Source organism: Molossus molossus, unplaced genomic scaffold (genome assembly GCF_014108415.1).
Source record: "Molossus molossus isolate mMolMol1 unplaced genomic scaffold, mMolMol1.p scaffold_m16_p_2, whole genome shotgun sequence".
Lineage (NCBI taxonomy): Eukaryota > Metazoa > Chordata > Mammalia > Chiroptera > Molossidae > Molossus > Molossus molossus.
The window spans coordinates 135859442-135872751 of record NW_023425355.1 but is presented as its reverse complement, the minus strand read 5'-3'; the positions used below and the strand labels follow the sequence as shown (position 1 = coordinate 135872751).

The window sequence follows — 13310 nt, the reverse complement described above, 5'->3', positions numbered from 1 at the left end:
TCTAACTGCTGAGCCAAACCGGCCAGGGCTATCTTTTGTAATTTTTAAATGAAATCCGAAAGCGCAGGAACCAAGAACCTATGGAAACAACTGTTGATGATTTTCACCTTGAAACCACCAGAGTCATGGATAGTGCCTCAGATAACCACAGTTTTGCCTGGCACTTCAGTCTGTTCAGTTGGATTTGTGAGGCCTGTCACCCCCAGGTATGCCCATGAGCATCTCAGCAACTATAAGGCAAATACATAAACTGGTAAATAAAGACTAGAAGTCACTTCAAGGTTTTTGGGTCCTCTGATTTCTCATATGTCCAGTGTGGCTTCCTCAGTGTTTGCCTTCACCGATGGAGGGTAATTCAACCAAAGAGACTGCAGTCTAAAACACTGACTTGATTTAGGAAGCTCAGTGGACCTGGTTTCATTGATAATTGTACTATGTCTTTTAATGAGTACTCAAGTATTTATTTACTAAGTAAAGTGAGTCATTGCCTTAGTTGATAGAGCTCACCTTATTTTTCCCTTTTTGTGGCTCATCATGTTCAAAACATTTGAAACTAGTCTATTGGAATAGATATTTGTTGCTTTTTGCCCACCTACCTTTTCATTGTTGCTTAAATCCCTCTGTTTTCTTACCCTGCTCAAGTTCTGTGGTCACTTTAATCACTCATTTGCCTTTTTTGTTGCTTGTGGCAAGACCACAATCTACTGAATTCAATTCTCTCCCTACTCCACCCCTGAATGTGGCCCCAGGAAAAACACACATTCAGGCCTACAGGTTTTATATTAAATTCTTGAATACTTATCTCAAGTGAGCCGTTGATGTGGCCCAGAATCATGTCCACTTCCCCTGTGTATTCATTGTACACCTTTCGTAAAGGATAGTTTCATATCTTCTCTCCCTACACTTCCTGTACCTCCTTCCCCAGTCTCACAGCTGATGAACTTGCTTCCTATTTCAGTGAAAAAATGGAAGCAACCAGAAGAGAGCTTCCACAAGTAACCCCCACATCTGCCCACCTACCTACATCTCTGCCCTCATAGATCTACACCTGAGCTCTTCCTCCAGATCAAGGCTTCTCGCCCTATTGACATTTGGGACTGGGTAATTCTTGGTTGTGGAGAACTGTCCTGTGTACTGTAAAATGTTTCACAGTATTCCTGCCTCTCTTCACTGGATGCCCACAGCATCCCTCAGTTAGTTGTGACAACCCAAAATATCCCCTGGGGGAACAAAACATTGGAGGCTGTTGACAGTGTCTGCAGATACTTTCGGTTGCCATGACTCGGGGATGACATGGGGTACTGCTGGTATCTAGAGGGTAGAGACCAGGGAATGCGGTGAAACATCCTGTATTGCACAGGGCAGCACCCACATGGAAGAATTACCTGGTCCCAAATGTCAATAGTGTCATGGTTGAAAAATCCCACCCTAGATGAATTGTCTGCATTCCTATTGAAACCCAGCCCTCCACCTGCTCCTGCAGGAGTCAGAGGCAACTCCATGGCATGTAACATACACCATTTTGATACGTACCAGCTGCTGAGGGACTTCCCAGTGTTGCAGTCCCCTGATTGAAGTTTATTATCACATGTCTTCAATATGTCTAGAAGCACAGTGTTGGGCAGTGTGGGAGTTTTACAAAGAAGTATATGATATGGCCCCATCTCAAGGAGTTTGAAGAACACTGATTAACCCAAAGGACTAATTTTTTTCCAAGATGTTAATGGATGAGAATGGTTTCATGTAGTCTTCCTAACTTAGGGTGTATTTGGATTTCAATTAGACTCTGTCTCCTCTCAAAGAAGAAACTCAGACATGGGGAAGGCAGAGGGGAGGGGGGGCCACGGTGATATGCAGAAACCCATTTAATAATAAAGATGGCCTCATGTGGTATTCCTCTCCATACTAGCTATCTGTAATACCCCAAATCACCCACAACATATTTAATGAGCTTAGATTATACAGGGAGAGAAAGAGACCAGCTCAAAATACTCCCCCTCCCTTATTTATATATCTTGAGTGCCTCTAATTTTTAAAGTCACTCCTCTGGGACTATGTAACTGAACACAGAACAATTTGGCTACTCCCCACTTCTACAGAACTCCATTTAAAAGAAAATGTCTGATTGCAGCGTCTAGCCAATGGTAATTGGTGACAAATGAAATTGGCTACTCCCTCCACTTCCCTAACACTTAATGTCTTCTTTAGATTTACAAGTGGATTCAACTGTGCACATAATAGAGCTTGCCTCTGAGCTTGATAGATTTCAAGAGTGATGCGGGTATTAAACAAAAATCATATACTGTATTTTTCTTAGTGATTTTAAGTATTTGTGATTGTTGGGAATACCATTAGGGTATTGTCTGAAGATTGTATATAATAATAAAACCAAAACTAATTAGTAGGTTAACTCAGAGGCTGTCTGCAGGCTAGCAGCTTTCCTCTGCTACATCTTGTTAAAATAAAGTAGATTCTATTTTGTACAGAATGAGCAGGCTGCCATGACAACTGTCTGTGAATATTATTTCAGTATTGGTTATAGGTTTCCAGTGTCTGACTCCGGGTTCAACGTTTTTTCTAAAACCCAGATGCACATCTATTCTTAAAGGAGTTTTGGACATATTTACAAAAAGCAGAAACAAAACACTTTCAACTGGCTGGATTTTTTTCTTTTGGAATAGATACTTGAATGAATTTACACAATTGCAAATTTTAGATTTTATTGCTGTTCTTTTCTTTTGGAGAGGTGATTTGGGTATGAATTTATATTGTACTTGACTATAGATTTGATTAAATAGACACACTAGACCAGAGTTTGGGAAGTTCCTTTCTAGGTATATAATCTTTACATTCAATTGTGTTTTTGTTTGTTTGTTTGTTTTTCTTTCATCTAACAATATCAGAGGAATCTGTGGTTGCAAGTGACAGAGGATTCAGCCCAAACTAAGTTAGCAAAACCAGTCTAAAATGAATCTGACTTGAAAATTCCGAAGGTAAAATTTCATCAGAGATTTATGATGGAGGGTTCTGGCTCCATTTCCCTGCTTTTCTCTTGGTCTCCCCTTCTACATGTATCAGTTGTACCCCCCATCCCCCACCAGACCGGCTCTCCTCATGGTGACAACCTTACTCAGACAGAGCACCACATTTTGGGGAGAAGAGTGAGTCTGTGTCCCAGTGCTTTCTCCAGAGCCCTGAGATCCATTCGTATTGCCTGTCTTTAGCTACGTGCTCATGTGAACACTCTCTTTTGCCAGAAGAGGATGTGCTAACTGCTTTAGGCCTGAGTTATGTGCCCATCTCTGAACAGTCACTGTTGCTTTGGAAATGTGCTCATGCTAATTGACTTAAGCCAATCTGGGCCCACACTTAGAGTGGGGGGTGGTGTCAATCTCATGCAAACCACAGGGTTGAGAATAGGGAGAGGGTTGATTTCAAAAAAGAAAATTGTGGTACTATTGCAAGGAAGTGAGGAGAATATTTGCTAACCACCTGGTTAGGGACCAGAAGGCCAAGCAAACAATACTAATAATTATAATTATAGCTAGCATTTATTGAATAACTAACTATGAGCATAGACACTCAGACTGCTTTACAAACGTATTGGTTAGAGAATATGTTTGGCCGCTTGTAATAAGGTAAATGAAATAGCAGAGACAACACAGAGGGTTGATTTTTATCTCCTGTGATATGAAGTCAGGAAAGAAGCAGCTTCACATTCTCATTCATGTCTCAGTCTCCTCCCATCTTTCTGTAGCATCATTCTCTCTCTTGCTAATGTGCTCAAGAGGCCTGCTCCTACTCCAGGCATTGTGTCCTGGTTCCAGGCAGGATAGAGGGAAAGGCAAAGAGGAAAGGACTCATGTCTGGTCTTTTTTTATCAGGAAAATAGTTTTTCTGGGAGCCTCAGACAGTAGATTTCTGTTTATATCGCATTGGCCAGAACTGTGCCACATGACCAACCAACAGTAAGGGAACCTAGCAAATCGAGTTTTGTTGCCTGAACCCGTTGCTACCTACAACAAAATTGGGGTTTTATTGGTAAGGAAGAAAGGGAGAATGGATATTGATTAGGCAACTATCAGTGGCTGCCACAATGTGTATTAACTCATTTATTCCTTATAGCAGCCCAGTGTGGTAGGTACTATTACTGTCCTGGTTTTCTAAGAAACAGGCACAGTCTATGTAATTTTCCCAAGCTCACACAGAGCTGCTAAGTGATGGGGCTAGACTATGACCCCAAGCAATGTGACTCTAGAGCCACATTCTATTATGCTCCCAAGGCACATCCTGACCCACAGGCCAGATCACATTTCTTTCCTAGGATGGGTATCCACTCGGAAATTGTAGGCCTCTCCTAGAAATGGTAGTTAATATTTGCTTAGCGCTTTATAGTTTATGAAGAATTTTTCACTTAGATTATTCCATTCATATATTATTACCCTCATTTCTTAAATGAGAAAATTGAGGCTCAGAGAAGTTATATAAGTTGCCCAAGTTCCCTAGGTTGTAAGTGGCAGAGCTGACATTTCCTTGAAATGTCAAGAACTTGTTCCTGGTCCCCTATCTTAATCCTCCTACTCTTCCAAGCACAGAAGACATCATTTTAAAAATTTTTAAATGACAATATTTTGCTCTAGGCCCTGTATTAACTTCATAATTTTCTCAGGAAAGGCAATCCAGAGAAATCTTGGATCTCTCACCAACTCATTTTCAGAGTCTTTTGCACTTAGCCACACCACCAGGAACATGACAGATCAGCAGGAATTGTGTTCTGTAATAAGAAACAGAGACCTAAGAAGGGAGTTTATTATTATTATTTTTAATCCTCACCTGAGGACATGTTTTTAAAAAAAATATTTTAGAGAGAGGAAGGAGAGAGAGAGAGACATCAATGTGATAGAGAAACATCAATTGGTTGCCTCTTTTATGTGTCCCAGCATGGGATCGAACCTGAACCCGAAGCCTAGATATGTGTCCTAACAGGGAATCGAGCCTGTGATCTTTTTTTTTTTTTTAATCCTTACCCGAGGACATTTTTTCATTTTTTTTGTTCAGATAGAGTGGGAGGGAGAGAGAGAGAGAAACATCGATGTGAAAGGGACACATCGAGTGGCTGCCACCCACACGACCAACCAGGGCCGGGGACAAACTGCAACCGAGGTACATGCCCTTAGCGGGAACCGAACCCCGGTCTCTCTGGACCACAGGCCGACGCTCTAACCGCTGAGCCAAACCAGCCAGGGCGAGCCTGCGATCTTTTGATATACAGAACAACCAACCACACTCCAACTGAGCCACACTGGCCAGGGCAAAGGGAGGTTATTTTTATCTCATATACTATAAAATCCAGAGCTTCATTCGTAATGTGAAAATGTTCATTACAAATAGCTCTTATTTACCTGTTTACGTAAAAGAGTCATTAAATATATAGAAATTTCCTGGCCTTAGTTACATGAGGTTAATTTATATTACGTTTCCTTGAAGCTGCTCTGTAAATCAGACTTTTTTCAAAGTGAGAATGACTGTCAACCTCACTGGTGTAGGTTAATGAAGTTTTACTACATTACTGATACCTCAGTTTGCTTATAATTGTTATTACCCTCATTCTTTCCTAATATTTGAAATCATAAGCTATGGCATTGTTTTATTTATATATCACAACATTATTTTCTTCTGGCGATACTACTGAATTGACCAAAAAAATCATAAGAATGTTGTAGAATATAATTTGACTTTAAAAGTCATGAAAGGGTGGGTTGAAAAATAGAGATTTAAACAAATAAAAATTATACTGTGTTGTATGTAGAGCAGCACCACTCGAAGTATACGTTGCCATCACTGCGGAGCTTAATAGAAATACAGATTCATGAGCGCCACTCAAGACCTGCTGAATCAGAACCTCTAAGGGGCTGGGCCCCAAAATCTGTGTTTTAACCAGACACCCCCCCCCAAGGTGATTTATAAACACATTAAAGTTTGAGAATCACTATTTTAGAGAGTTTTATGGAAATGAGAATCACAGATTGTACACTCTTTGGAATATTGGTGAAAAAAACTAATTTCAGATTTAGTAAACTAAGACCTAATTCTCCTTGGAAAGTCTCCAGATCATGGAGTTCACTTATCTACTACAAGTCATTGAGCCTTAACTCACATGTATGCTTGACTCTATCCCCCCATCAACACCTTCACCTAATCAATCTGTGTTCATCTTGCAGATGTTAGTTAAAAGGTTACTTGCTGCCCTGGCTGGTTTAGCTCAGTGGTTACAGCATTGGCCAGAAGTCCAGAGAGACTTGGGTTCAGTTCCCACTAAGGGCATGTACCTCGGTTGCAGTTTGTCCCCGGCCCTGGTTGGGTCGTACGGGTGGCAGCCACTCGATGTGTCCCTTTCACGTCGATGTTTCTCTCTCTCTCTCCCTCCCACTCTATCTGAACAAAACATGGGATAATGTCCTCGGGTGAGGATGAAAAAAAAAAAAGGTTACTTCCTCAGAGAAGCCTTTTTGCTTGACCTCCTGACTCATTCTCATGATACATGTACTTCTCTGCAATTTTACATTTATTTATTTAAATTCTATAAATGCTACTTTTTATTTATTTTCTTCTATTTCCATTTTATTTTTTTTATTGTGAAAAGTATTACAGATATCCCCCTTTTTCCCCCATTGACCCCCTCCTTCCTGCTACATTTATTTTTATAATTATTTGATGAATGTTTACTTCCCCCACTAGGCTATAAACTTCATAAGGGAAGAGACCTTGTCAGTTCTGTTAACTGGTATATCTCCAGGGTCTAGAACAGTGCCTGCTTGACAAATATTTGTTAAATGAATATATAAATGAAACCAAGATAAGAATAAGTGCTATTAAAGAAAATTCTCTAGCCCTGGCCATTGTGGCTCAGTTGGTTGGAACATTGTCCCATGTTGGGTTTGATCCCTGGTTGGGGCGCATTCAAGAGGCAACTGATCAATGCATTTCTCCTACATCCATGTTTCTCTCTCTCTTCCTTCCTTCCTCTCTGAAATCAATTAAGAAAATTATCTAAAAACTTTTCCAAAGGCTTCACTGTAAGCTCTTAGTCATCTGAGGCAATGGCAAGGGTTTTGAAAAGAAAACTATTAATCTTTTCCAGGCCTTGTTATAGCTAATAATTTTAACATTTCTCCAAGAAATAAACTGTTTTTGTTTTTAATATATTTTTATTGATTTTTTTAAGAGAGAGAGAAAGGGAGAGAGAGATAGAAACATCAATCGGCTGCCTCCTGCATGCCTCCCATTGGGGATCAAGTCCACAAACCATGCAGGTGCCATGACCTGGAATCGAACTGGGACCTCTCAGTCCATGGGCAGAGGCTCAATCCACTGAGCCACACGGGCCAGGCAACTGTTCTTTGTTTTCTATGTTTATGAATGCAAAAGTTGTTGATGGGGGTAATAGCAAAAAGAAAGCTTGAAGAACCTTGTATCTGCCTTTCCAGTAAGCAGGAAGTGGTTTTTGCATGCAGGTTGTGTTGTTTACCTTATGTAGGCAGGTGATGATGTCATAATTGCATCTGACATCATGGGGTTGCCCCGGCAACTTATTGAAGAGTTACTGTATATCATCTGCCTCTGGCAAACTGCAGTTGAGGCTGAGTCCTCCCCAAGTAACACCCATGAGCATGAGAATGGCTTGAATCCTAAGCCTCCAGCCTTGGCTGAAAGATTCACCAACCAGCCAAGTGAGTATCTAGGAGTGGGGAACTGATAGAATGTGGAAGGGTAAAAACTCTTAAAGGAGAAGATGAATTGAATGAAAATTGGGTAGTCATGGAAACATGTTTAGTTGTTTGGCAAACTCTTGTGGGCTTTATGTTTTGTTTAAGGAGTTTATTGTATTTTACTATATATTATATTGGAGCTATCTTTATAGGGTGAAATGAGTAACTTTGATGAGTACTGGCCACCCAGTCATAAGACTGACATTCAGGAGCCACCTAAGCTCTCCTATAAAATGGAGGGCCTTTCTGAACAAGTCCAGACGGCCACAGCATCTTGTCACAAGTCATAAGACTGTGATGTTGGGGAGCCACCTCACCTGTTCTATAAAATGGAGGGCCGGCCCTGGCCAGTTTGGCTTGGTTAGTTGGAGCATCATCCCATACATAGAAAGGTTTTGGGTTCGATTCCTGGTCAGTCACTTAAGGAAGGCATACAATCGATGTTTTCTCTTGCACTGATGTTTCTCTCTCTCTCTCTCTTTCCCTTCCCTTCCCTTCCCTTCCCTTCCCTTCCCTTCCCTTCCCTTCCCTTCCCTTCCCTTCCCTTCCCTTCCCTTCCCTTCCCTTCCCTTCCCTTCCCTTCCCTTCCCTTCTCTAAAATCAATAAGCATATCCTTGGGTGAGGATTAAAAAAAAAAGGAAGGCCCTTGTGAAAAAGTCCAGAGGGCTATAGTATCTTGCCACATCATAGGCTCACCTATTACAGAGCTCTGGGCCAAAAACCTCATGGTGGTCTTACGAGGAGACTCTACCATCTGTGCCTAGATCATTTTGCCCAATTCCCAGTGCTTTGACATGAGAGGGAGTTGCATAAATGGATATTTTTTTTGTTTTACCTTTGTCTTGGAATGGCATATCATAGCTCCACAAAAGGAAAATAAAAAAGAATTATCATTGCTCTGCCATTGACTCATGCTAGATGTCAAACTGAGATACTGCAAAACAGGAGCACATACAAGCTAAAGGGACAGATTGTGGCAATATTTAAAAATATCACAACTGTCTAAATAAGAAACAGCTCTGGTAAGTGGATTTGGAATTCAGACAAAACACCCATAATTCTGAAAATCTGAATTGTACATTGCCAAGGTAAATTATTTTTATGCAGTAATTATAGAAGATATGTTGGATTATATGATTTGTATTATATGTCTTCTTTGGTATACAGACATCCCTCTCTCCTGGGCTGCTTGCTTTCCAGATTGCTCCCTTGTTTACTCCTTAATGTTTCTATTCCCCAGGGTTCTGCTTTTGCCCCTATTGCCTGCTTACTCTACAGCTCTCCTTGGCTATTTTATTTTCTCTAATCACTTCAGCTATTACTGGTACCCTGCTGACCTCTTTAATCAGAATATGCAGACCTAAATTATTTCCTGGGCTGTAAATGCAGGCTTCTATTGTGTATAGAACATTTCAGCTCGTTATTTTTCTCCATTGTAAATACACTTGTCCCCCTTCATATCCTACCCCTGTATCTTTAATACTATTCTGCAATTAATGGCATCACCTAGACTGTAAATTATAAGAGAGAAGGGACCAGTATTGTACTTCTAGCACCAAACATAGTGCCTGGTACAAGGTAGACACCCAGTAAATAATGTTAAATAAGTGATGACTTCATTTATTATTCCAAACTAGAAACCTTGGAGTCATTCTTGATACCTCTGTCTTCTGTGCTCCCTATGCCCAGTGTGGGACTAGTGGTGTTTTGTACATAAAAGGCTTTTATATTTGAGCCCTCCCCTCCATCCTCACTGCCCGGGCTTTAATTCAGCCCTTATATTTATCTCCTGGATTGTGGCAGGAGCTTCCTCATTGGTCTATTTATGGCTGGCTTTTTCCCAGTTCATTACCATCTGACCCTCAAGGTGATCTTCCTAAAGTTGGAATCTAATCAGATTACTCTGAGACTCCCCTACACTCAGAGTTTGCAATCTGGCAACCTCACACTGAATACATGGAGTTTATACAATGTTTTAAGAAAATGAGAATGACAGTATTTCATTGATTCTAAGATGCACATTTTTTCACATTTTAGCACCTCTGAAATTGGAGTGAGTCTTAAAATCAATGGAGTGTCATAGTTTGATAGGTGGCTTTTTGCTTTTTTATTGGTACATAAAATGGTGATGCACCTTATAATCAATGGCATCTTAAATTTGCAGAAATATACTCATATTTAAAAATAGGGAGATTTCGCATAAAAATATGTTCAGCTTCTCTTGAAAAAATTACATCGGGTAACACTGGGCCAGGATTTCTGGATGGCAGCCTTAGAGGGAGCTACCAATAAGTAGCAGCTGCCTCACTTAGACAGAAACTCTCTAGAATGCCCCATCATTTCCACTCAGACTGTTTTATATACTTATTTTTCTCCAATTTTTATTAATTTATTTTTGTTACAGATGTTTCTCCTTTTTGCCCCCTAGACACCATCATCCCCATCAATCTCTCCCCCGCCTACTCTGAGGTTTGTTAGTCTGAACCATACTCCTTTCTATGTCTCTGGGTCTATTTCGTTCATCAGCCCACCTTGTTTATTATATTCCACAAATAAGTGAGATCATGTGATATTTGTATTTCTCTGATTGGCTTGTTTTGCTTAGCATAATACACTCCAGGTCCCTCCATGTCGTCTCAAAGGATAAGAGATCTTTCTTACAGCTGCATAGTATTCCATTGTGTATATGTACCACAGCTCTTTTGTCCACTCCTCTATCAATGGACACTTGGGCTGTTTCCAGATCTTAGCTATTGTAAATAGTGCTGCTGTGAACATAGGGGTACATATATTCTTTCTGATTGGTGTTTCAGGCTTCTTAGGGTATATTCCTAGAAGTAGGATCACTGAGTCAAATGGCAGATTAATTTTTAATTTTTTGAGGAAACACCATACTGTTGTTTTCCATAGTGGCTGCACCAGTCTGCATTCCCACCAGCAGTGTACTAGGGTCCCCTTTTCTCCACACCCTCGCCAGCACTTGTTGTTTGAAGATTTTTTGATGGCAGCCATTCTGGCAGATGTGAGGTGATACCTCATAGTTGTTTTAATTTGTATCTCTCTGATGATTAATGATGTTGAGCATTTCTTCATATGTCTCTTGGCCATTTGTATGTCCTGTTTGGAGAGGTGTCTATTCAGGTCCTCTGCCCATTTTTAAATTGGGTTCTTTGTCTTCCTTTGGTTGAGTTGTATGAGCATACTATATATTTTGGAAATTAGCCCCTTATCTGATGTATCATTGGCAGTTATGCTCTCCCATACAGTGGGTAGCCTTTCCATTTTGATGATTGTTTCTTTTGCTGTGCAGAAGCTTTTTTGTTTGATATAGTCCCATGTGTTCATTTTTTCCTTCGTTTCTGTTGCCTTAGGTAATGTATCAGTGAAAATTCTGCTGTGTATGATGTCTGGAATTTTGTTTCTTACATTTTCTTCTAGAATTTTTGTGGATTTGCGAGTCATGTTTAAGTCTTTTATCCACTTTGAGTTTATTCTTGTGTATGGTGTAAGTTGAATGTCTAGTTTCATTTTTTTGCATGTAGCTGTCCAATTTTCCCAACACCATTTATTAAAGAGGCTGTCTTTACTCCACTGTATGCTCTTGCCACCTTTGTCAAATATTAATTGAGCATAATGTCTTGGGTCCATTTCCGGATTCTCTGTTCTGTTCCATTTATCTATATGCTGTTCTTGTGCCAGTACCAGGCTGTTTTGATTACAGTGGCTTTGTAGTATAACCTGATATCTGCTATTGTGATCCCACCTATTTTGTCCTCCTTTTTCAAGATTGCTGTTGCTATTCGGGGTCTTTTTTGGTTGTATATAAACTTTTGAAGTATTTGTTTAGTTCTGTGAAATATGTTGTTGGTATTTTGTTTTTGTGTTTTTTTTTTATCCTCACCCGAGGACATTTTTCCATTTTTTACTCAGATAGAGCGGGAAGGAGAGAGAGGAAGAGAGAGAAACATCGATGTGAAAGGGACACATCGAGTGGCCGCCACCCACACGACCCAACCAGGGCCGGGGACAAACTGCAGCCAAGGTACGTGCCCTTAGCGGGAACCGAACCCGGGTCTCTGTGGACTGCAGGCTGATGCTCTAACCGCTGAGCCAAACTGGCCAGGGCTGTTGTTGGTATTTTGATGGGGATTGCATTGAATCTATACATTGCTTAGGGTAGTATGGACATTTTAATGATGTTAATTCTTCCAATCCATGAACAAGGTATGTGCTTCCAGTTTTTTATATCTTCCTCATTTCTTTTTTCAATGTCCTGTAGTTTTCTGCAAATAGATTCTTTACTTCTTTGATTAAGTTTATTCCTAGGTATCTTAATTTTTTTGCCACAATGGTAGATGGGATTGCCTTTTAGTTTATCTTCCTGTGAGTTGATTATTGATGTATAAGAATACTGTTGATTTCTTGATGTTAATTTTGTATCCTACTGCCTTGCCAGATTCATTTATTAAATCTAGCAGATTATTGATGGAGTCTTTAGGGTTTTTTATGTATAATATCATGTCACCTGTGAATAATGACAGTTTCACTTTCCCCTTTCCAATTTGGATCCCTTTTATTTTTTCTTCATGTCTGATTGCTGTGGCTAAGACTTTCAGTACTATGTTAAATAAGAGTGGTGAAAGTGGGCATCCCTGTCTTCTTCTTCTTCTTAAGGGAAATGCTTTTAGTTTCAGCCCTTTGAGTATGATGTTGGCTATTGGTTTTTCATATATGACCTTTATTATGTCGTCCACTCAGGCTGTTTTATTCATTTATATTATCTGCCCCAGCTCATGTAAGTATTTGTAATTGCAATCCCTGACTGACTGGTTGAATTTAAACTGGTTAAATTCTTTGTTATGATTTGCATGAACCATCACAGTTGGCACCAACCTACTTCTCCAGGTTCAAGTCCCCATCCTCCACTCCATAAGCCCTCTAGCCCCCAGTCTCAGGAAACGTTACTCAAATATAACATGCTCCCATGTTCCTTGGAATGTCTTTGCCACCTTTTAATTCTCTATGAAACATTTCTCGACTTGCCCTGACTGAACTGATATACTTCTGGACTCCAGTATTAAGTGACATATCTCTGGACCTATACTGCCTGTTTTGAAATTATTTGTGAACAGGCCTGTGCCCCTCATTACACTGTACACTTGGCATGGAAATGAACCAGAGCTCATTCATTTTTGCATCCCTGACTCGTAGCTGGAACATGCTCAGTAAGTATCTGTTGAGGAAAGAGTGGATGGGCTGTTTTCTGCCTGGGAGCTCTGTTCTTTGAGTTTTGCCCATGGTTAGAGAGCTAAAAGTAAAGTCAGAGGGAAGGGCTAGTGTTTTCCTTAGTGCTCATAGTTTACAGCAGAAAATACTCCTTCTGGCTGTGATTAGGAAGGGCCTCTCACAGTCCAAGTCAGCCCATGGGGACTTTAATATCTGCAGACCCAAGGCACTAAACCAGAGCTAGCTCTGAAGCTTTCTGAAAAAATTATTTTTAAATTAGTATACAGTAAAATCAACTTGCTGTACAGTTCTAT

General features: G+C 40.3%; 1 protein-coding gene across 1 annotated transcript in view; it reads left to right on the top strand.

Moving 5' to 3' along the window:
* PPEF1 (protein phosphatase with EF-hand domain 1) overlaps positions 1–13310 on the top strand; it is a 115381-nt gene that overhangs the window by 1465 nt on the left and 100606 nt on the right. The window lies entirely within an intron of this gene.